The sequence below is a fragment of the Dermacentor andersoni genome, chromosome 5 (assembly GCF_023375885.2).
Source record: "Dermacentor andersoni chromosome 5, qqDerAnde1_hic_scaffold, whole genome shotgun sequence".
NCBI classification, from domain to species: Eukaryota; Metazoa; Arthropoda; class Arachnida; order Ixodida; family Ixodidae; genus Dermacentor; species Dermacentor andersoni.
Window position 1 is genome coordinate 99,377,243 of NC_092818.1, and position 24,626 is coordinate 99,401,868.

The 24,626-nt window shown below is 49.3% G+C and overlaps 2 protein-coding genes across 5 annotated transcripts in view; one reads left to right on the plus strand and one right to left on the minus strand.

The window, feature by feature from the left end:
• LOC126530944 (paired box protein Pax-6-like) overlaps nucleotides 1–24,626 on the minus strand; it is a 210,169-nt gene that overhangs the window by 145,286 nt on the left and 40,257 nt on the right. Inside the window, exon 1 of one of the 4 annotated variants that reach the window (XM_055070879.2) lies at nucleotides 16,269–16,368. The exons of the other annotated variants lie outside the window; for them this stretch is intronic. The gene's annotated coding sequence lies outside the window, so the exon portion shown is untranslated. Of the gene's footprint in view, nucleotides 1–16,268; nucleotides 16,369–24,626 lie in introns of those variants that run through there. 4 annotated transcript variants of the gene reach the window in all.
• The window catches only part of LOC126532410 (glycine receptor subunit alpha-2-like), a 309,519-nt gene that overhangs the window by 88,006 nt on the left and 196,887 nt on the right, over nucleotides 1–24,626 (plus strand). The window lies entirely within an intron of this gene.

Genomic DNA, 24,626 nt, shown 5'->3' on the forward strand with positions numbered 1-24,626 from the left:
CCTGTCATGTCCAACACCTGCAGAACTAACCTGAACACAATCCAAAGCATCCAAGCCCAAGCACTCAAGATATGTCTCGGTCTACCGCGGAGTGCGTCAACGACTGAAGTCATTGCAGTCGCTCAAGATTTCACTATTAGAACGCACATTAACATTGAAACAATGCGTGTGCACATAAGACACGTCGCCCGGACCCCTACCCACCACCTAGCAAGTCTCCCAGTAGATAGGCCCCACACGACATTCAGTGCGACTGTCTTCGCGCACCGTGCCTCTTTTAGGTCAGGTTACACACCTGCGGTAAGGCCTTCTATTCCTCCATGGTGTATGCGCCGTACTCAAGTGAACCTTACAGTCCCAGGACTTCAGAAAAAGTCGGACTTGCCATCATCAGCGCTCAAGCAACTAACTTTACTTCTGTTGTACGAGAAATACAGCGACTGCACACACGTCTACACTGATGGATCAACTACATCAACCAGTTCCGGCGGCGGTGTAGTTATACCAGCAATGAGAATAACCAAGCGATTCAAGACTTCCCATGTCACTACGTCTACAGCTTCAGAGCTCGCGGCTCTCCGCGAGGCGCTTCAAGTGATAAATACTGAAAGTCCTAGAAAATGGGCAGTCTTCTGCGATTCAAGGCCGGCCTTGCAATGTGTGCATTTATTTCTCCGACATGGGAATCACGATCAGCTCACGTGCGAAATCGCGGAACTTGTCCATCACTTAAGAGAAAAAGGCCATGATATCTCTTTTCAGTGGATACCAGGTCATTGCGGTATCATTGGTAATGATGACGCCGATAAGGCAGCTCGGACGTCAAACCAAGAAGACTGCTGCGTCCCCGTTCCGCTCTCAAGGACCGACGCCGCGAGACAACTTGGCATTCTGGCACGCACGATCTCCTTAGCAGAGTGGAATACCGTACATACAAGGCGCACAAGACTGCACCGACTAAACCCATCACTTCAACTCAGACCTCCAGCCGGTGTGCACCGGCGTGAAGCGTCTCTTCTGTGTCGGTTATGGCTTGGAGTGGCCTTCACGAATGCCTACTCAGCACTAATTGGAATGGCTGATAGTCCTGCATGTGATGTTTGCGCATGCGAGAACATTGACCACATATTGTGCCATTGTCCTCAATTTCAAGCACAAAGACAGTATTTGTCCGACACATTGAGGAAACTAGACGATCGTCCTCTGAGTGAACAGACAATATTAGAGCACCGTCCCTACCGATCATCGGCTCAGAAGGCAGTGAAGGCACTTTTGTGTTTTCTCAGAACTTCTGGTTTGCTCGAGCGACTTTAACTGAAGTGTTGTCCGTACACGTACCTACACCTTCTCTCTCCCTTCTTTCTCTTCCCCTTCTCCCTTCCCCCAGTGTAGGGTAGCCAACCAGACTATTGACTGGTTAACATCCCTGCCTTCCTGTATTCTTCTCTCTCTCTCTCTCTCAGCAACACGATGTGTTGCTACATTGAGTAAATGATAATCGCGAGTGTCGACAGTCGTCAGAGGATGGGTTATGCCGGAATTATTATTTTTTATTACTTCTTAGATACAAACGAGATGGTGTGGTAGGGTAATAGACGCGCATACGCGCAGGCAAACAAAAAAAAAGAAAAAGAAAAGGTAAATCGGGGAAATGAGCGCACTTGACAACATAAGGAGAATACTTCTAGGCGGATGCATGTGCGTACAGTGTTCCAGAGGCAACCAATTTACAGGATACCTCACGTAAAAGGAATTTTCGTACGTAGTTCTCCCATTACGAATTTCACTACCTTTCTTTTGCGTTGGGATATAAAAAAAATGTGGCTTCAAATACTAGCAGAAAGTGTCATCACTATAGCCTTTTCTTGCTGCCACGCTCACCACACAGTTCATACATTACCACCACTTTCACAACCGTATCTCAAAAGGTACAATGTTCTGAGCCAGGCCTAAAAAATAAATATATATGCAGGTGTAGGTACCCAGCCAGTAAGAAGCCATCCCGCGACACTGACCGTGTTACTTGCGCTGTTTCCTTGTTACTTATAACTACGCATATTGTTGCAGCCGCATGACATATGTGTCTGTCTCATGGGTTTATACGCTGAGTACACAACAACAACGACGACGACTACGACGTCGACTATGACGACGACAACGACGACGACAACTACAACGACAGTTATATTGCAGAATTGGGAGAAAATAATGTCTCGCTATTGTCTCTGTCTCTACCTAAACTGTGTAACATCTAGAGGTTCAGCTTGTCGAAACCGCGTTTTTCTTCCAAGCACAGGCAAATCAAAGCAACAGCGTGACATTCCGGCTGGATCGTGACAAGCCAGCAATCGGCTGCACTAATGAGCCTTCCGTACACATGCACGCACGGTTTGCCAGAAAATTCCGAGATAGCGTGTCATCACGGAGGGTCAGTGGTTCCAGCTGCCGCGTGTAGTTTGATAACACTAATTGTTGGTCGCTGTACTGGGCGATTCATTTTGATAAAGTGCATTACCGCTTCAAAGTGGTCCGCACAGAAAGTGACAGCTATGTGAAAGCTGAGTGCATGTGTGTGTGTCCAAGCTCTGTATTCGCTGTGTATGCAGGCGATGTGTGCGAAAAGTGCATGTTACATTCTAAAAAAAAAATAATATAGTCCGCATTGCGCTAAAATGAATTTTATCTCTTGCGCAGGGTATTCTATAATTTCTGGGCCATAATGACAAGTATTCACGTCGCGCACAAATTTCCTGTCCAGAAAAAAAGCATATACAGAAAAGACACACTCAATATAGCCGCAGCTATTTCGCTTTTATTCTGTACGCTCTTTTGTTCGATGCGTCTGTTCTGTATCACCTTGTTACCAATTCTATAACTTGCGGGAACCGTATATAATAAAGGTCGACGAGGCACGTACAACGCCGAGCTTGGCAGGCATGCTTGGCACAAGGCATGCTTTAATCAAGCGCTTTCGTGGCCTGACAGGTTCGCGTCATTCGTTTTCGTTCGTCCCCATAAGCTTCGCAATCGTGCGGGCTGTCAGTCAGCCTCGACTTCAAGGGGAATGTATCGCGCGAATGTACGCGCGTGAAGCGCATAATGTTGCAGGCGCGAGGCAGTCCGGCTCCGCCGCCTGTCAGATTCGAGGATGTCCTTATAGATGAACCTCTCCACTCTCATCATGCACACTCCTTCGTGTACAGGTGCCTGTGCGTGCGTGTGTGCGTGTTTGTGGGCACAAGCACGTATGCATATACGAGTGCGTTATGGTACGTGTGCATGCGGACGTAATAACGCAGCCCATACCCATATCCGCCGCCACTATATACGCCACCACTTCGGCATTGACGATCTCACGTGCGCACATTATGCGACGTGCGACACAGCAGTGCAGGTCGATGCGCGAATTGCCTTGCCTATATAGGAGAAGAGGGAGTACCAGCCCCGTTAACGAGATGGCTCCCATGCCGCGCCGGGATTAAACCGCGATGGTGAACGTTTGATTCGCGAGAACTGCGGCGCGCTTATTGAACGAACTTTTTTTTTTGTCCCCTCGTACACTCTTTCGCTCAGCACTCACGCATAACACACCAAGCCTGCCTGGAGTGCGCAGCACGCGCTCAAAGACACGCCAGGATGTATCGCGCCTCCGCCCCGGCATCATTTTAGAAGAGCACGCAATTCAGCCAGCGCATTCGGCATGTGGCTCACTCGCTCGACGGTTCACAAAAAAAAAAAAAAAAAAAAAAAAAGAGAGAGACGCTAAGCAAAACATTTCAAGGCGCGCTGCTGTTTCTTCATTTCCGAAGGGGCGCGCCTCTTCGCTCCCAGAGCGTTCATTTTCATTTGGTCCCGAACGACGTCGTTCGCTTTGATCCTATTTTGCGACGTTCGACGATACCGCGCAGAGTCCGAGTTTCGAATTTGCTTTCACTCCCTTAAATTGCGCCTCCCCCGTCTCGCCGATATCGCCGACCCGCCGTGCATATCGCGGTTGCGGCTGTCGCGTGCCACTCTCTTATACATATGCCTTCAATTCTCTCTCTCTCTCTCTCTATCTTTCTCTCTCTCGTGTACAGCTGATGCAGCCGTTCACCTTCGTGTCTATCGCTTGCACTGCACGGGCCAGTCTGCGTGCATATAAGTACGGGTTCTACGGCGGCGCAGCAGTGGCCGACGCTTAATTATGTTTGAATAATAGATTGAACGGCAGGCGCTGTTTGCTCTCGGCCGGACGCGAGCCGAGCTGCGTGACACGCCGTGCTCGGCCGCTGCGTTGCTGCGCGGGCTTGCCCGGCTACACAGCCATTTGCATGAGCGCCGGGCCCGCTATGTACGCTGGGCTCGAGGAGAATTCGATTTGCCGCCGCCCATCACTGGCGCTATATACGAAAGCGCTGGCGGACTGTATACAGGCAAGCGTTTTGTGGGACCAGTGTGAACGACTGATGCGGCTTTGCTTTCGCCGCGCCGTCTAAACAACTCTTTTCTTTCTCCTATATACTCTCGGCTGTATGGCGGCAGTCACGACAAGCATGACAGTTTGAATCTTAAACATTAAAAAGACAGCTGTGGCTGTCTGTCGCCACGGATCTTCGAATCAATTGAAACGCAGACAAGCTGTAGGGCGTTCTTTCCTCTCCGATTTCGCCATGCGGTTAGTGTAACGTCGGCGTGATTTCGTCTTGTATACACTTGGCACGAGACCCATATACCATCGTTGGCGACCGGATAAGTGGCGGCGCAAGATCGGGTTCTCGAGTTATTATTTGTGAAAGGTGTTCTATACTTTATAATTACTTCGCGTTTCGGTTGTTCACGACGCTATACATTTCTAGTGGGTGATTGTGTAGAGCAATGCATGCTGTACTTGACACACTCAAAGTTTGCACATCTCGCCATAGTCTGGGTGGAGTTCCCCCCTTTCTGTACAGTATGCGCCTAGAAACAAGCTGCGCAATTGTTGCAATAGTCAGCTTTCGAAATACCTCGCAGAACTGAGGCAGTAGAAGCGTGATTGCATGTGCATCGCACGTGTTTGTTACTCAAGCAGCTGAAACACGTTGATTACACTTCGCATAAGTTTTCTCACACGGGCCCTGTGTTGCTAGGTTACAGGTATGTCGAGCTAGCGGAATTTGTATTATTCGCTGCATAGAACCAGACAGGGACTGAAACTGCAGAAATAAAGACAGACGAACAATTTCGACGGCTCCACAAAAGGACTATGAATGACGAACGTTACGAAATCAGCTGTGTTTTTCGCGATGACGACTAAAATTAATATGATGGCAGGATTGTGGCGGTCTTCGGCAATTCGGAGCCACCAATGACGACCTATGACAGTGACGTTCCTGTCTACATTATACTGTGGCCTCAGACTCCTCCGACTACGGCCCGACATGACACAATGACAACGCTCTCTATATGATGAAGGCCGGGCGGGGGGGGGGGGGGGGGTCAAGGGGGGCTAATATTAGGGCGAGGGTGTCTTATGCATAGGTGGATGGATGAATGAATAGATGAATGTATCGAGCAATTCAAGCACCCAAACAAATATTGTCGCAGGAGGAGGCACGAAAAGACCTGTATTCATTTCACGGAGTCACAGCGTGCTTCTAGTTCCACGCATTCACTCCTTTCAGTCGATGCACTGAAACCACACCCTCCTCCTTTCCCTTCTTGCAGTGTGTGTGTGCAGACGCGGCGTGTCCTTTCCATCGAACGCGCCTGTAGATCCTCCAGAATTCACGCTGAACATCAGGTGCATGCGTGCAGGCTATCGCTGGGATTCCGCGGAGAGCACACAATCGATAGCGTGCACGCCGTGCTTCTCAAAGAATAAACGAAGAGTCGCCCGAGTCGCGGATTTTCTCACAATCTCGGCGTCCGGAAGCCAACCCCTTCTCCTCTCACCTCACTCAACTGCCTTTCTTTATTGCCGTTTTTTGGAAGGGACAAAAAAGATGAATAGAAAATCAACGAACAGACGCCAGAGCCCATCCGCGACGCTAAGACACCGCAGCGCGCTGTGCGGCTCGTCTCACCCCTCGCAGAGACGGAGAACGTTCTCGTGTGTGACATGCCCGCGCACATGTTTACGCCCTTCGTGGCTCACGCGCTTCCCGAGAGTCGTGCATCGGACGGTGCGACTCCTCTCCCGTGCCGGCAGAGCCCTCGGACCATTCAGGCGTCTCCACTGACTGCCTACAGCCGCCGTACTTGTACGCCGTTCGCGCACGCTCGTCTGGCGGCTGCCGCCGAGAACCGCCTACAAAGTTTCTTTCCCGCGTCGCACGTTGTGCTTACGCTAGGATGCTACTACGCAGGGAAGAAGGAGAGATGAGGGAAGAGGGGGCAGGGGTATGCGTAGCGGAAGAAGGGAAAACGAGGCAGCGCCAGCGATTGAAACGTCTTCGCACGCTGCCCGCTCGCTAGCTAGCCTTCTCGCAACTGCCGCTCGCGTCCGAGCGCTAATGCGCTTCGCCGGACACTCACAGCCGCATTCCACGCCGCTGCCATACCGTGGACAAGGAGCGCGCGAAGCAGGCTGGCCGCTTCTTCTCAGGCGTGTTACGCCCGCTTTCTTTTGCCAGCGCTGCTCTCTCTTCTTGTTTCCCGTATCGAGGCCGCGCAAGACGCCGGCGTTCCTCCGCGACGTGTGAAAGAAGGAAGGGAGAGAGAGTGATGAGGAGGAGGGGTACTTCAGGCGCAAGCCGGGAGCACAGCAGACGCACACCGAGTCTTCTTCTTTTTCCCTCTGGTTGCGTGCCTCCTGCTTGCCCAGCATGGACGGCGCCACTGCCGCCGATCTGTCCGTCCATCCATTCCCCCTCACTCCCGCGGGCGAGGGGCAATCAAAAGTGCATGTGTCATTGTCAGGCGCGGGCGGGCGCCTTATTGACGGACCGCGTCCGGATCCATGACAATGGCGCCCCCGCCGGAGCCGCTGCGCGCTAACACGGCCGGCGCGCGCTGACCGCTCGCTCGTCACGCCGAGGAGCCAACAATGGGCTCCCCCCCAACCTCCGAGGATCCGGCGTGGAGCCTTTTATTCTCGGTTCCCACACCGAGGGCGGGACGCCCGCTATATTACAGCAGCGGCGAAGAGCCATATTCGATTACGCGCGCCGCTGCGGCTAAGCAGGCGACCCGGATGCTCGTGCTTACCCCCGCACGCGATCGCGGATTTCGGCCTTCGTTCGTCCGTGCGCCGTTCGACCGGACGGCGCCGGCGTGCTCTGGCCTCGTAGCGATCGGAGCGTTTCCCCGTGCGCCACGGTTTTTCTTTTTCTTGAGGTAAAAGCGGAACAAGAACAAGAAATGAACTCAAGCAGGAAGCCGTCCGTTCTTTGAAATGTGAGCGTGTACTGTCTCTTTAGATGATTTAGGAAAGGTAAAGAATATTTAATTTAGAGTGCATGAAATGTACAATGTGGTATGAAGGTATGTAAAAGTCTTTCTGAAAGATTTCAGATGCGCTGACCGGTACTCTTACACCGGTACCGTACTGGTACTTCTTGCAGTGGATGAAGAAGCTCTCGAACCACGGACGCCGTACGATAAATTCAAATAGAGCTACTCTGACATGGCTTTAAACTCTCCTCCGCCTAAGAATAATTATGTCGCATAGCTCTGTGAACAGTCACACTTATGTCGCAAGGACAGCGGGAGCGGATGGGGGGGGGGGGGGTTCTTACGACATACTCCTACGAGACTTACGAGACATCCAGTCGCCTCTTATTCAACCTTGACTGTGCCTGAGCAGCCTGCAATTCTTCACTCCAGCTCCAGGCTCGCCTTCGCACTACCTCATGCGCGTTCGTCCCGCTTGGAGTGTCTTCGTAACACCCAACATGCCATACCAGTGCGCCGACGTTAAAAACTATAGTCGCTAAGATTGTTCGGTCGCTGAACACCGCGAACTGCAAGAAGTGTCCCAAGGTATCCGACCCGGATGCAGCGAGCTATTCGGTGTCTTTCAGAGTTGTTATTGGTTGATCGGTGGTCTAGTGAGGATCAGGCACGTTCAATCTTTGCTGATGTGCATTATTTATTTGTACCTATAGACGTTTTCATTTGGGGAGAGAGATCACCTCTTCTCTGGATTTGCACACGTGAGTAAGCACCTGTGCTGCCACCTCTGCAGTGCTTTTGAAGGAGCTCATGCGGGCTCACAACAGTTCCAGAGAGCAATAATGCGACTGAGAGGCAGCTCTCGTCGGCAAGGTATTTATAAGGACGCTTAGCAGTGTGCTGGTTACTTTATTGGTGGAAAACGCACCTGAATAATTCCGACGTACACTCTCCGTCACCTACAGAAAGAAGCAAATCCCGGACGTAGGCTTCTCCCTACATTCTCTCTTGATGTAGTATAGCCAGCTTTAAAGGCATTAACGTGCGTGCAGACACCTCAATCTGTGGTCCCTGATATATGTGTGAAGAAGAAAGGTGGAACACCAGACAATGAACGCCAAGGAACATATAAGATTAATTATTTATTTTTTATTTAATTACTATATAGAAATGATAAAGGGGAATGAAATTGAGGAAATGATTTGAGTAAAAAATAAGATAAACCTTTGGATGCATCTCGAATTTGAATACCGCACACGACCTATAGCTGTGCATGCATGTAGGAAAACGCAAACATTTGATGAAAACGCCATTAACCTCACGAGAAATTTTACATGATGGCCCCTGTTGTTAAAAATGGGTATGTCTATACAGCGGTTTCCTCTTAGATTAGCGCGAAAGGCCTTAAAGGTGCCATTGTGCTCTTTGAGGCCACTAAGATAGCACCGAAGGTCTTGGAGGCTGTCTATATCTTACGCGTGTGTAAGTCTCACCTTTCTTCCTGATCTACCTTTTTCTTTTGATCATCTAGGTGGCTGACCAGCTAGCACTTCTTCCTGTGAACCTTTTGCTTTATTCCCCTTATTCCCTGAGCACGCCTCCAATTCCGTTAAGAGGATTCATAAGACAGTGCCCCTCATTAAACAGCGCGCTCATTTCGGGCGCAAAACAGCAGCTGGTTCGCGCGTATACATACCTCTCTGTCAATCACAGCGAGACCAATTGAGTAGCATGCCCCTGCGAACATGCTCGGCTGAAGCAGCGCCATACAGCAGTGACAAGCCTTTGAGTAAGCGCAGTGGGAACGCATCTATCGGGCGAAAGCGTCGGGTCTCTCGATTGCGTAGTCAAGAGACGGGGTCTGTTGAGGAGGGGGGGGGGGGGGTGCAATCCTCGCGACGCGGCGAAACGCGGAAGGGGCTGCCTGCCGCTCGTCGTGTGCTCGCGCTCGAAGGAGCTTTTGCCACCGCGCCTCGTCACTCGTGGCAGGCGCGCGCGCGCGCGCGAGAGGCCTCACTCGAGGCGCGCGGAGCCATGCACAATGGAATTCCCCGCTGCGAGGCGAGCAGCGCGAGCAGCAGCGGAGTCGGTGACAGGCTGTTTGCGCAGGGGCCGGGCTTTAGGGCGCATTGTGCTGCCAAGCCGCACAATGGGCGGCCACAATGTGCGACCGCGACGGAGCAGCCATTCGGGGGCGAGCATGCTCGCACGCGCCGGCAGCATCATTGCGGCGTTGTACGTACATATATATAGATACATACGTACAAGCACCGGCAAGGGAATGCATGCATCGGCGTGTATACACACGTATATATATGTGTGTTCGCGTACTCGGCGGGCTTCCTTTGGTAGGCACGCCGCGGGACGGAAAGCATAAAGCACGCACGTATGTACCGGAGGTACGCGTTTAGCGTGGTTACGCTTGTGCGAGTGCGGAAGGAGTTGCGCGTGTGCGCGGGTGCGTCGTTCATGAAGCGCCTCGTTTACCGCTCTCGCATGTGCGAGTTTGTTGACGACGTTGGTACTCTCGCTGTGGCCGAGATTACCGCTGGTTGACATCAACTAACCGTCACTGTCCGCTAATTTCTGGTTGTTTGGACTGCGCAATACAGCGCATCCGGGTCTGCTCTACCGCGTGGCAGCTCACATAACCAGTGCCACGTCGCATGGATTTGAAAGAACCAGCTTCGTCTTCGAAACTGCGCAGTGAATCTCGGACGGAAAGCTTTCGCAGCAGTGCGGATTATGATGACGACGACGAAGGCGACGACCAAACGCGGTAAACGAGGACTGGAAGCAGAAGGATAATGGGAGAAGTGACGAGGGTTGTGACTGCCGTTTACATTTTAAGGACAACGAAAGCAATAAAGACGACTGTCACGGCCTCCGCAATGGAAAACTGCCAAGCGCTATAAGCGACGCTGCAGCACAGATACTCTCCCCGTATTTGCAAACAAGCTGCGACAGGAGTTTCTTTCCGACTCCGAGGAATGGAGCGCAACGACGTTTCGCCACAGAAGCATTCAGTGTGCTTTTAAATAGCACATTTCGGCGATTCCCTTGAGGAAGAGTCTTTTGAGAAACATTGTTTCACTCCGTTGTCTTTGTGTGCGCGGAAAGTTTCTGAGCCCACATTCACAAAAAGTGTTTACGCCAGAACTAGTTGTTCGTATAAGAGCATATATTCCGGCCAATCGTGATGCTGGACAGAGCGAAAGTGACGGCGGCCTATGACAAAGACGTCTGCCAAACTATAAGTTTCGCGAATTCGGCTCCTGATCACAATAAGTCATAGCCTAAGATAGGGAGAACACAATGGCACTGAACTAAAACACTCGCATAAGAAGAAAAGAGAAAGATGAGTGGTACACTCTGAAATCGTTTGTGCATGCACCGTCTGAAGCCTCTTATGTAAGCACACAATCGCACATACATGTGCATGTATCGGCGATACAATTCTCACATCACATACATAATATAGCTGAGTGCAGTATATATAGCTGTATAGTTGAGTGTAGCGCTCGTTTGTGTTCGATTTGTATGCGAATGTCTCAGTTGGCGCATACTATGTCTTCCGTATAGAAGTGAACCGACAACCCTGCAAGAAGCTCTCTTAAATCATTGCTAAACATTCCGTGTCCATTGAGCGTTACTGAAGGGCTGTGAACACACACACACACACACACACACACACACACACACACACACACACACACACACACACACACACACACGCACACGCACACGCACACGCACACACGCACACACGCACACGCACACACGCACACACACACACACACACACACACACACACACACACACACACACACACACACACACCGGAAGCTACAGTTTCCAATAAGCTCCTGAGTCAAGTAGAATCTTTCACTTCGAGTGTCGAGAGGCATTCGCCAATACACTGCGTGCTGTGTGTCTCTCGCCAAGTTTTCCAACTTGATCGCGGTCTCTCATGCTGTAAGTATATAGGGCTGCACGGCATTCTCCGCAATATTGCAGTCATAGGTAACTGTTTAAGTCATCCGTTGCAGGGGCACATCTCCAGGCTGGGCCCCACTTGAAATGTGTCACAGGTAAATAAAAAAAAAAACCTAAATATAATAGAGTTTTGGAATAGGCGCCCCAAACGTTTTGGGGCCCCAATGAAATAGCGTCGAAGCCACTGTGCATGGGTGAGACGCAAACTGCGTTTGGGTTTTGCGTCGGGCACGCTATTTCACTGATTTAGCGGGAGCCCCAAAAGTTGCCGCAAAAGATTTGCATAAACAAACATGGCGGCATGGAGCCATCGAAGCGACGGCTCTAACTTAGCGCCAAACTGGGTTCGATTCGTGGTAACCCGCGAAGTGCGCAAGCTGGGAGGAGTGACTGCGGTTAACGCTTTCTCTAAACTAGCGTGTGTTATGAAGATTGATTAATTAGACGCCGCTGATTGCGAATTCGATTGTGGATTTTATGGCTCGTAGGCCTAACACGGCTTAGCTTGGCTGGTGAAGGCACGTAAAGTTGGTTACTTAAAACTAAGCACAACTAATTGTTTGCTGCTTACAGAATAACCTTTAAATTGTAGTTAAAGGCTAATACACGAAAGTCAAAATTGATATTCTTATCATAAGATGGTATATTTTATTTAATTATTTCTAATAGCTTTTCTTTGACGCCGTAGTGGCGCTGTCAGCACGAGACGCTATCCGCAAACGCAAAGCCCTATTCTAAAGCTCTTCACTCCTGCGTGCCCCAACGTTAACACCCGCGAAGCTCTTTTGGGCCGCAAGCTATTGGGGCCCCTATTCTAAAACTCTCTAATGACGATACGGCGATCAATCGAGCAGAGCGCTTATGATCATTGAGCAGCGGGGGACAAGGTATAGAAGAGGACGTCGGAAATGTGTGGGATAAAGAAGGCATGGAAGATGCAACTGGCAAAATACCGCAGAAGTGTAAATAGCAGAGGCGAACCGGCGCTCACTCGGGTGATTTCGGGCCGAAAGCGTTACAAGTGTGTCCGTGCGTGCGCGCCGAGGCGGGGCTTTCGGAAGGCCAGGTGCGCGCGATCAAGGGGCGCCTTTGACCTCCGATCTTCTCGACGCGGGGTCGCTTTGCCGGCGGCACGCATCAAAGGCGCGCATGCGCACTCCCTGCGCAAGCACTCGTGGGTCGACCCACCGCCGCCACCTCTCGATGCTCTGCACGCGCCCTGTATGCTTAGCGGGGCGCCCATTGGCCGCGCGCGCGTGCATTGAGTCGCCATATACCACCGGCACGTGTTGCCCAACGGTGCCCGTTGCACCGGGCCGCACGTCTTTTTTTTTTTTTTTGTATCCTCTCGTCGTATTTGGCTCACGAGCGCGCTTATGCGACGCGCTGCTGAATGGGAGAGCGGTCAGCCCGCATCGTCCACGAGGAGTGGACCTTTCGCGCGAGTCGGGCGCACCTGCTTTGAGCGCGGGCGCGACTCGCGCACACAGGAAACGCGGCGGCGCCCCTTTGAAGACGCCGGAGATGGAGAAGGCAGAGAGAGAGAGATAGCGGTCTTGGAAGACGAGCGCGTCGGACACCGCTGTATTGTCGGAACAGCGGGGTTTGTCGCCCGTACGACGCAGCACGACAGGTGACCGAAGTTCCAGCTTTGGGGGAACTATATAGTGAAGCATAGTGAGGCGTTTCTTTCTTCTTTATCCTAAGCGGTCGCGTGTGAGCTGTAAAAAACTTAGTACCAAGAAAGAAAAAATGACAGGCGGCGGAAGTACTCTGCGGGTATTACCGTTACTTGTGTGTATACACAAGTCCAGAGATTTGTTGCTGTAGCGCTTTTAGCTGAAATTTCTGTGACTTTCGAATCATTATTCACTACATGCCGCTTCGCGTCAAGAGAAATTTCATTGTACGCTTGCAAGCACGAAGGGTTTTGGGCTGTCCAGCGAGCGCAGGCAATGTGCCTTTGAGTCACGCATGATGGGGAGAGAGAGAACACTTGAAAATAATTGCCCCCAATATTTGTTTTTCGCAGTTCTTTGCATTACAAGTTGTGCGCTGACTTCGGACTGCTGCAAGCCGCTTCAAAGCTCATAGCGCTTCCTGCGACAACACGCAGGTCACTGTTTTCTCAATGCACCGTTCCTATACAGTAAAGGCATGACCCCATATTGCAGGAGAGTCGAATACAGTGAGTATCACTGGCTGGCGTAGCGATTCCATTGATACGGATACAAGGAAATGTGGTATTAACAATTGAATTGTTGGGTTTTACGTGCCAAGACCGTGATCTGATTATGAGGCACACCGTAGTGGGGGACTCCGGATTAAGTTTAACCACCTGGGGTTCTGTAACGTGCGCTCAGTGAAATGATACACGGATGTGTCTGCATGTCGGCCCCACGGAAATGCGCCCGCCGAGGCTGGGAACGTAAAATGAACGTTGCGAAATGGCAATTGCCTACGTGAGAATGTACATCGCATCATATTAAACTGAGCTGAAATTAGAAGTCAGGCATTGGTGATATTATACGAGGGACGTTCCGAAAGTAAGTTTCGTAATTTATTTTTACAAGGAAACCTTATTGCCCCCCCCCAAAAAAAAAAAAAGAAAGATACACCATGGCATCATGAACTGTACACCTTGCAATATCTTTCCACATAGTCACTACCGACATTGAGATATTTTGTCGTAGGGTGCCATCAGTTTGAAGAAACCACTCTGGTAAAACTAGGTGCCCTGCGATGCAAGGCCTGAGAGACACGACCTCTTCGCCATACACAATCTGTAGGCATTCACAGATGACGGACACACTAGTCCCACGTGCCCATTCATACCGGATAACAGCATGTACTTCCATTGCCGACCACGTTGTCAGTTCAAGTCTGTCTGCCATTGTTATTTGTACTCGAACAACCTCGGGCATGCCGGTGGGCTGCCACTCTCTCTTCTTCAGCGCTCTGCGCATGCGTCATTAATCCTCCGCTGACGCTCGTTCCGTCGTTGAACCAGCAACGGGCGTGGATTTTTATGGCGATTGTTTTTCACCTGGTGCACCATCTTTTCTTTCAAAACAATGACGAAACTTACTTTCCGAACGTCCATCGTACGTGCTTGTGTGACTTCAGGATTCTCATCAATCAATCAATCAATCAATCAATCAATCAATCAATCAATCAATCAATCAATCAATCAATCAATCAATCAATCAATCAATCAATCAATCAATCAATCAATCAATCAATCAATCAATCAATCAATCAATCGTTAGCTTCGAGTTAAGGCGGTGGAATAACATAATCGAGCACAATTTTATGGGCATAACCCTTGTACGATCGTGAACGCGACCCAAGAAATGCCTCGTGCTGAATGTCTGTTGAATATGCAACAGATGAAATGTCGTTTGTTACCTGCGTAAGCAAAAAAAGGAATGTACAAGAACAATTTCAACCGGGCTGAACGTGCTACAAGAAAACCAAGCTACACGAGGATTGGGGGACGAGTAAATTTTCAGAGATATTTTTGCAGTTCCCGCACGATGCGAGGCTGCAAAATTTTTTTCATATTTCGTTTCTCTTTTCCTATTACGGCTGGCCGGAAACAATGCAAATTGTGTGTACTGCCTGCATCTTAGACTATGCCGCTGAAACTCACAATGCCAGAAGAGTTGTTTAAAATAATTCATATAAATATCATTTGTAGTTTCCCAATTTGTAAGACTCAAGAAAGGAATGGAAGCATCGAAAAGTCTATGCCTACGAAAGCTGGTTTGAGGCTTTGCCTTTTTTAACGAAGCGATAATATCGAGACGTCATGGTGAGTATAAGGTAAAGCAAATCAGGTAATTGAGCTTAGCTAGCTGGTAACTAAAACTAAACTAAACGTTACGGGCTGTAAAAGGCTCTAACGGTCCTGCCTTTGTGCTTTTGTTGGTATACACGGTCGTGCACAACTTAACGCCTTGCGTGAAAGTGTGTAGTTTGGCATCCTTGTGTAAAAGATCTCTGAAAATTTATCGATGCTGTCTATCGCACTTCAGCAGCGTTTCTGGTGACAGATGAGATCAACCTATAGGATCACCGATTTTCGTGCGATGTATTTTTCTATTTTAAGGGATCTTATCAATTTATGGACTTCATTTTAATATAAAAGTTGGAAGTCGAAGTTAAACGGTTAGTTGCGACCGCATGAGTTGAGCGTTGTTTTCTTTTCCCTCTGTCTTTATTTATTTTGTTTTTTGTTTTAATATTGTGGCACTCTGCAAACTCGAACCAATGATCGCCAATAAGATTTACGCGGGGATCTTTGTATATGAATTATACAATCGCATATACAATCTGCAATTTTTTTGCGTATAATAAAACGCTTATCAGTTCATTGTGCCCGGTAACAGCCTTCGGCGCTTTTGTTATTTGCCGTTGCTCCAATATAAATGTGCTACCAACAAATACCTTGAGCACAGTTGACCGCATGCAGATACCTCGGTGTTAAATGTACAACTGTGTTTGGTTCACCTGATCGATCGCCTACGAGGAGCGCTTTTAACGAGAGCATAAAAAAGTTCGTTGACAAAATTAGGGTAAACAGTATGCTATGTTCTTAAAGAAAAAGAACAGGAAAAAAACTTTTTTTTTGTATATTCTGTGGTCTTACGAGCCAAAACCACGATCTGATTATGAGGCACACCGCATGGGACCGACTCAGGATGAAATTTGACCTCCCGCGGAATTCATGAACGCACAATGCACGCGGTACACGAGCGTGTTTTGCATTATGCTTTCACCGGAATGTGGCCGCCTCGAGGTCACGGGTTCGAACCCGTGACCTCGAGCTTGGCAGCGCAAGGCCATAGCCACTGGGCTATACCGCTGTGGGTCAATGTGCTCTTTTCATTCATGCAAAGAAAAGAAAGACGCACCCATAAAAGCACGCAGCAAACAGCCGACTTGATCAAATCACAGTTTGGCCACGAGCCGACCCAGGCTCCGACACGAGGCGATCCGGCATAGTCGAGCGCATTTCGGCATCTGATTCACTTTGAAAAGCCGCCTTTTTAGGCTTCAATCTAAAAGCCAGGGCGAATATATCGAGGATTTGGCTTTATTTACTTCGTTATTTCGGCTCTCTTGCCGCGATTGTATCGCCGGCCTTATAGTCAAGAGACCTGTGATGACGCGCAGACTGAGTTTAAACAAACGTTGGGGCAGCGAAATGGCTGCAGCCCTTCATAATACAATGCAGATCAGTGCAGGATCCCGTATATCAGCCGCACAAATAATGACATGTAGGAAAAAGCACTTCACAAACTGCGACTCAGCTTTTTTTGAACTTCGCACACGACCTGTTTAGCTATATGTAGGTGCGGTGAGTGAGAAGAAGTTACGTGTTCGAAAACAATCGCAGCCACGTTTCTCGTAGTTTTCAAGTATATCGCGCAGGTCATTGGTCGAATCCACAGGCACGATGAACATACAGACATGACAGTCGAAACAAACCCTCAGGGTGTACAGGTGATAAATACGCGCTGGCCAAGCGTTAGGACGGTGTCGATCGAAAACACGCTTCTTTCCTCTTGCGGCTGCTGCTTTTCTGTTTTGTTTTTTTCCCGACTGCTAGACAATGGATTTGTACGGAATATTCTGCAATGCAGCTGGGTCATCCTGCGACTGTATGCGTGCAGTTTCACGGTCATAGTCATGCTGAATCTCTCGCTCGGTCGGGTTATGGTAAGACTGCACTCCTTGATTGCAGCTGCGCCTTTCTGTTTTTCCTCTAGTGTTAACAATTCTGCACGGTGCTGACAGCACTACTCCCTGCGATTCCGTTGTCAATGTTTGACAAGGGTTCCCATTTCAATGAGCATCTAGAATATATTTTTCTTGCAGTGGCTCACTCACTAGAACGTGACTATCATTTTCATTTTGTGTGTCATATACGAAGAGGCATAAGCACCGAGAAGAAAATTCTTCTCGAACACTCAGCATGACTTTCAAAGAAAAAATAAGTCAGCGATATTCCTGTTTATGCCACGTTTATTGTTTTTGAGACACCATCATTGATGTTATATTTTTCTTGCTTTCGGGATAAAGCTATTTTTTTTTTGCATTGTTTAACTCAGAGGCTCACGTGTTGATCATCGTGCACAGCTAGCTGACGCGCATGCATATGTTTATTTGTGTTACGCTGGGCGCCAGCTTGGTGTGCGCGTATCATTCTAACATTTATTTTGAGGTCGTAAGTTACGAGCGATTGTACCACTGAGGATCTGTCCCCTACTTTTGAAACATACGAGATGTCCAAATAACCTGTTGACTGCGAATAGGCATGACAATCGAAGTGCGTAATTTGATGAGGTGAATAGCCAAAAAAAAAAGAAAGAAAAAAACTTCGCCATGCTAACTCACAAATGGATAAAACGGTTTAGGAGGTGCTCTTGCATTTGTTACACCTTCCTATCTTTGCCCTTATCATACATCGCCGACTACGCAACCTAACCGCTTCATTTTGCGTGTCGCCTGAGGTCTGGCGCAGTGGAAAGAGACATCCTATTTACTTTTATGTTACTAACCGTCTTTCCATTTTCGTTTTAGCAACAACGATTACTACATGGTCTTTATCTGCGCCTTCTCTGATGAAAGTAGTCTCGTAGAGTAACCGCCACTAACATGCGTCAATAATCAAAATATAAGCGAACAGGCAGAGCGGCCGTCGGTGCAGTATATAAACTAAACCTTCGGCCTTGTTCGACAGCTTCCGTAACGATCTCGCAACTTACCTACAACTACTGCTGAACCTCTCGCTTGTTTTCTTTTTTACCTTACTTTTACAGCGTATAAGCCATCCTGCGAGTCCCTCCCTGCCCATGTTCCGTACAAACCATATTCAGCCGCCTATACTATACTGTACAGCGGGGAGTAATTATTCTTAACCGCGGGGCTAATTCGATTTCGTAGCGCTGATACGATCGGGTCGCGACGGCCCACCCGAAACCAGTTTTCAATTTTCTCTTCCTCGAGACGATGCAGCGGGTCCGGCGCATGCATACTTGCGGAGTCAAGTTCCTGTCCTCGTGCCTTCTTGTGTGTGTATATATATATTCCGTCCGGGCGGAAATTGAGATGGAGAACTGCATGCACCCGCGCGCTTTGAGGACGCATCAACGGCGTCGCGCTACCCGGTCTTACCGCGGCCTCACCGCCCTACGTAATCAGCGATGGATCGGTCAAATCCCACCTCGTCCTGTTTGCATGCGTAAGGTATAGAGTGAGGGAAAGGGAGTGAGTATGATGAGAAGGAAGGTCCAACGACGTGCAAAAAAAGGAAAAAATGCGCGCACACACTCGCACCAAAAGCAAACTCGTCTTTATTCGTTGGTCGCTCTCGTAAAATTCCTCACACCGACAGCTCGAACCCGCGAGCACTTACTGCCTGCCTGCCCGAACGTCGATTATAATCGACGGCGTAAACGACAATCCCGGCTTTGTGCATATATCCTCAGTCCCTATACGGAGGTTGGGATAAAGAAACAGCGTCGTTTCGTCGAGATCTTCGTTTTTAAAGATGGATGTAGCGCAGAAAGCTCGCACTCTGAAAAAGAAAGAAGGAAAGAAACGGAAGCGCACAGAGGCAGAGCCAGCGTCAACGAGGCGGCACTGTGAGACGGCTCCCACTGGCGTCGGCGGTGGCTCCGAAGAAGCTCGTCGGCAGCCGACCACCAACGACCGCGTGTGCGCGCGCATTTCCTCAATCGAGCAGCTAATCTGTGCGTCCCCGCTGGCCGCACGTGGTGATCAGAGCTTCGCGAGACCTCGGCAGCGCGGCGCAATGATGACGGAACGGCGGCCGCGAGAGTGGTCATCGCGACTTGGCCGCCGCCTGCGGGCCGACCTGCAGCTTGGAGCGTGACCCGAGTCCCGGTAGCTGAGCTTCGCGCGCTCCTACGTAGTCGAGCCGGTGCTCAATTGCAGCTACTGTCAGCGCCGTTGTATGTATACGTATAGACAATCGCCCAATCCTGGGGTCCATTTTGAGTCCATATTTGCTGGTTAATCGCCGATCAAGTGAAATTACTCTGAGTGAGATGAAGTGACGCACACGTGAGAACGGGTCTCCGGCAGCACGATGCTTCATGACGCGACAGAGGACGCCCGATGGGGATGCGGCTGTCGATACTCGCGTGTATCGGCCTGTCTGCGCTGCGTTATGCCTGTTGAGCTTTGCAAAGCTGCGCTTTGCCCATCCTCATTTCCGCGTACATTTCGCAGATTCGAAACTTAGTGATGGTTAGCTGCATGGCAGCTTAGTAGCGATTTTAGGTTGCGAGGCGAGGCATTATTTGAAGAAATGCTCCTGATAAAGCCTGGAATGAGCATATATCTCTCCTTTTTCATTGAAATTATTACTCATCAAAAAGAAAGGGTCTCTGTATGCCAGTAAACCTCCTCTTTCTTTGCATACTACAGATAAGCGCTTAAACGATACCGGCATGTGTCACTATGGCATAGTGTGATCAGATTTTTTCCTTGTTATAAGTTTCTGTTCTTTTTTTTGGCGCAGCTGAGCATGCGCGTTCCTCGCCATACATTTTATGAATCCATCATCCATGCATGGACTATAACATTTACTTCTGCATCGAACAGTATAGATAAACTTCATACTTCTAAACAAGAAACCTATGACGTCGCTAACGCGCTAGCGCTCAAGCGCAGGGACAGAATAAGAGGAGGAGGGGTGTTGCTTGCTGCAGGCGGACTTAGGCTTGCCAAGGTTGCCGGCAATTGCTCCGCTTGAACGTCACCTATGATAGGCGATACGGTCTGAGACGCTTCGCACTACAACTAACAACTCCAGGTATCATAAGTAAGTTGACACGATGCCCAATACGTTGCGCGTTTTTCCAAATCATGACGACCCACACGGCTCACCATTCACTTGCCAACCCCGTATCGCCTCCGCTTCCGTTCGTGGTGGTCTCCACCGCATCAACCTTGTTTGATTAAAGGACTCGGAAGAGCTCGTGCCGCTGTCCTATGTCGCATGGCAACAGGGTCAGCGCAAACTCAAGCTTGCCGGTGCAAGGCAGGACCTGGCCCAGCATCGTCGTGGGTACATTGTCTAGCTCTTGGTGACATTGGACATTACGCACTAAAGTGTCCTGAATTTGTAGCAGAACGTAAGAACTTAATAGATGAACTCAAGCTCAAGACGGCAGCACACTCAAATGCAAGTGATATTTCGTTTCCGCGGGGACGTTAGATATTTAGGAGGCACGTGCTTCGGCTCCTCCTAAAGTTCTTCCGTTATACAGAGCTGTGAAGTGAATGGGCAGAATAATAAACAGTTCTTGCTACTTCTCGTCGAGCCAATTCAATTAATTGCCGCAACAATCTGGGGTTTCTCGTACGGAGATAAAAGGCTCAGGACGAAAAGAATCACCTTCGCTGTTGGCAACGGCACACGTAGCTATATCTATGACGTCATGGCCTGGAGCAGGTTCACAGAGAGCAACGTTCGTTCACCGTCTTGATGTCTTGTATGTCTTAGCTCTTTGAACGATGCGAATCGGTGTGGCCTTACAAAAAGTGCGATGATAAGTTGCACTCGCATATTAGAGTCGTTTCCACCAGGCTACTTATAATACACTATAGATAGCAGTTCTGAAATGCATATAAAATTTCGAACCTAGGACATCTAATTAATGTTCCCGAGATATCAGTTTTCAACATGCACGCCTATGTGTCTAAATAAGTTCTCGAAGCTTCTCTTGCGTGAGCGCTATTAGCCATCGGCGAGCCATCTTCGTTCACATATGTTCAGCATTATGATTGCTTGCAGTTTTCTCTTACGAAGAATGTCAAACGTGAAAGGTTTTTTTTTTGAATGCGCACCCTGGTGTTTGTCGTATCGGCATTCCTCAATAGTTTACTGGTGCATCTCAGAAGAAGATTGCGAGTTTTTTTTTTTTTTTTTTTTGTCTTGTCACGTATTTTCGGGGACGGATATCTCGGATCGATGCTTCCTGGCCTACAGATGTACCCTGAGTATTCGTTTATCTCAATACCACTGGTGCGCCTCGAAACTTAAAGCAATCGGCTCAAAGCCCTGAGCTTCTCCGTTATCAAAAACACTTTGATGAGTTACCCCTGAGTGAGCTACCTGTTACCACTTAATTAAAGGAAATACACTCAGGTCACGAGTGCCACTGGTGGCGTGGGTGTCAAACCATAGCAACGGCCTAGCACTCGGCAGCTTGACCATGCATGGCTTGTCAACGAAGCGACAAGCCACATTGCAGCGTTCTATACAAAAGTTATAGTTAGCTATAGTAGCGACATTAACCAACATCCTAAGCGATAATACGCATGTTATGGGCAGTCAACGCTGTTTAGTGTGGCGGGACCTTCTCTTGAGCATCCCTTGCGGTATTTTTTAAATCACGTGTAGTTGTTGTATCGCAAATTTCTCGGCGTATTCTATGTATGTACATGCGTGGTTTCAACAAGTATTAACCGCACGGCCTTCTGAAGGAAAGGACGAGCATTTAGTGACATTCAGGCCTCTGCTGTGCTGCTGGTCTCTCTTTCCTTTGTTTCATGAGCGACCACGAGAAGAGAGAGCCTATATGAACCAGACAGACGTCCGGTTAGTGACCCTGCACGGGGAAAGAAAGAAAGAAGGACAGGAAGAAGGAAAAGCAAGAGAACAGATAGCTACGCTCACTGTATAGAATAAGCAGTTTCCACAGGGGCTCCCACGAATTCGCTTATTTTAAGAACGCACTCTGTGAGCACGTCATTTTCTGTTAACGACGGGCGAGTCCATGAACCAGAATGCGTACCTCCGCAGCATGCCCGGCGAACAAAATGCGAACCTTTAGAGTAACACATGCCATGAGCCATGTAGATTTCAGTTCTCGTTATCTCAGTGAGCAATTTATTTTGCCCATAAGACTCGTTTTCGCTGTAGGGCTGTCAGTTAAGCAGACGTGAAACGCGTTTACTTCTTTATCTGTTCCAAGCGTTTCCCAATGCGTGCTATCGAAACTGCCTTTTCTTGTTAAAAACTTTCTCATCTTTTTTTTTTGTTCTGGCAGGATTCATTGGAGCCATTCGTTTCTTCCACCCAGATAGCTAGGGAAAAGCCGCTAACCATCCGTCAAAGCGCACAAACGAGTTTTAAACGGTGCTCCAGGTTACGAATAGGCATGGCAAATTGGCATTAGGAGTAACATCGTGCTGTTGGACGAAATTGATCGGCCCGTCAGACTGCTGTCGCGTGAGTCACGCCTTGCGGGCAGTGCGCAAATTAAGACGGGTACTTTATTAACGAGGAAGTCACGTGAAGGCCGCTCTCTATACTTCATCCCTTCACATGTCGGTTAAAAGAAATCCGACGAACTCGCGCAACGCGCCACGCCTTTGAGGACACCTTCCACGTTAATGGGTCTCTCTGTACGCAAAAGCTTGCGTTGTATAATAGTCTATGTATGTACGACTGCCCAGCACGAAGGCGCGCGCATTCGATGAACATAAAGGGAAATGGCAGGCGCGCACACGCGGGCGGCTCAATGCGCCACAAAGGCAGCGGCAGCAGCAACAACAACAACAACAAGAACAACAACAAAAAACGCACGAGTCAAAGAAGCGTGAGGCACTGCTCCACGCCGTGGAATGCGCAGCTGCAGCAGCGATCACCCCTCAGGAGTAGCCCCGGGGTAGGCAATTATCGGGCTACCCGCTGCGACAATTACACCGGCGCCTCGCGTCCTCAAGACGCGCGAGCCATGCTTCATCGCGCTCACCGCTGCAGCCGAAAAGGTTAGAGGGAGGGGGAGGAGGAGGTGGCTGATGATGATGCAGCGGGTACTCGTCCAGGAGACACGCGCTTCGTCCTTCTACATCCTCAGGTCTGAAGGGTGCCCTCCGCTGTGCTTGCTCTCATTCTTCGGTGCATATGTATATTATATTCTTGCATTTACTCCTGCTTTTCTCTTGTTCTTTCTCTTTTCTTTTTCTTCTATTATCGTTGTTATAAATTGCCGGCGTCCAGTTCGCGGATCCGAGGTGGCCACGGTCCTAATCTCGCCTCTCAATCCTCGGCCGCGCTCTCGCGCGTCTCCCTCAGAGCGAGAAGGCGCTGATGATCGCGCGATCCGTTCCGCCTCTTCGCTCTGCGTGCGCTTTCGTGCGCGAGCTGTTGTGCATGCGCTCTCTGTACGGCGCACGCGGTTTGTCCTATGGCACAGACCTTGCGAGTGAGCAAGTTTTATTTATTTATTCTTTCTTTTTTTTCTTTTTTTTTTTGCATCGTGGCGGTCCCGAAGCGCGCGCGCGCGCTCGGAAGCGATTTGTCCAAACCTGTCATCCTGGCGCACGCACATTAGGTTGCCGCGAAACCCGCGAATCGTCCGTCTTATATTCCTTTTCCTTTTCTGTCTTCTTTTACTTCACCACCCATTCGCAGTGATGATCGGAGCGATCGCGAATGACTTTTGCTCGGCCTTAGGGCTCCTGTCTGGAAGGAGGAGGAGACGACGAAAGCTGCATTTTATTCTCGCGTGTTTGTGGAGTTTGCCGGAAGAAAATAGATAAGAAAGGGAGCCTAAAACTCGTTCGCCTGCGAAGCAGCAGGTATCAACGTGGTACAGGCACCTCTTCTGTGTGCAATCGCTGTTTAAGTTTCTGCTCTCGCTAAGGACGGTGGTCGTCCGTAGCCAAACAGAAATAATTCCGCGATGGTAAGAAGGAGAATAAGGAAAAAAAAAAGGAAGACGTACACGGGCATCTCTACAAGCTCCTTAGCATGGCGTTTCAGTTAAGGGCTTGCTTGATGCCCGACAGCGCATACTACTCGCTCACGTAAGATGCTGTGTTTACGTGGGTTCCACCGCCCCTCGCTTCCGGAAATGTCGTGTATTTCGTGCTTTTCCGAGATAAACATTCCATTTAATTTATTTAAACTGCCGTTCCCGCTAGCGCTGTTACAGGGGTGAAAAAGAAAACATACCATAAAACCTAAGGCACTGCCATTGCACAAGCTCATTTGTTTTCATTCGCTTGTTTCAAGGTCTTCAGCTGCAAGGAGGTAAGAATGGCGACGAAGTTCGGGGTGCTCAGATACTCACCGACATGGCGGATATAGCCGTACCGTTTCGCTTTTATTGATTCAAAAAAATATAAATGCAGGGACAGATACGGAAAGACAAGTCCACTTGGGGCCGGCGCTGTACGTCCCAAGTACATTGCTCAGGCAAGAATAAGGACGGAACAGAAATCAA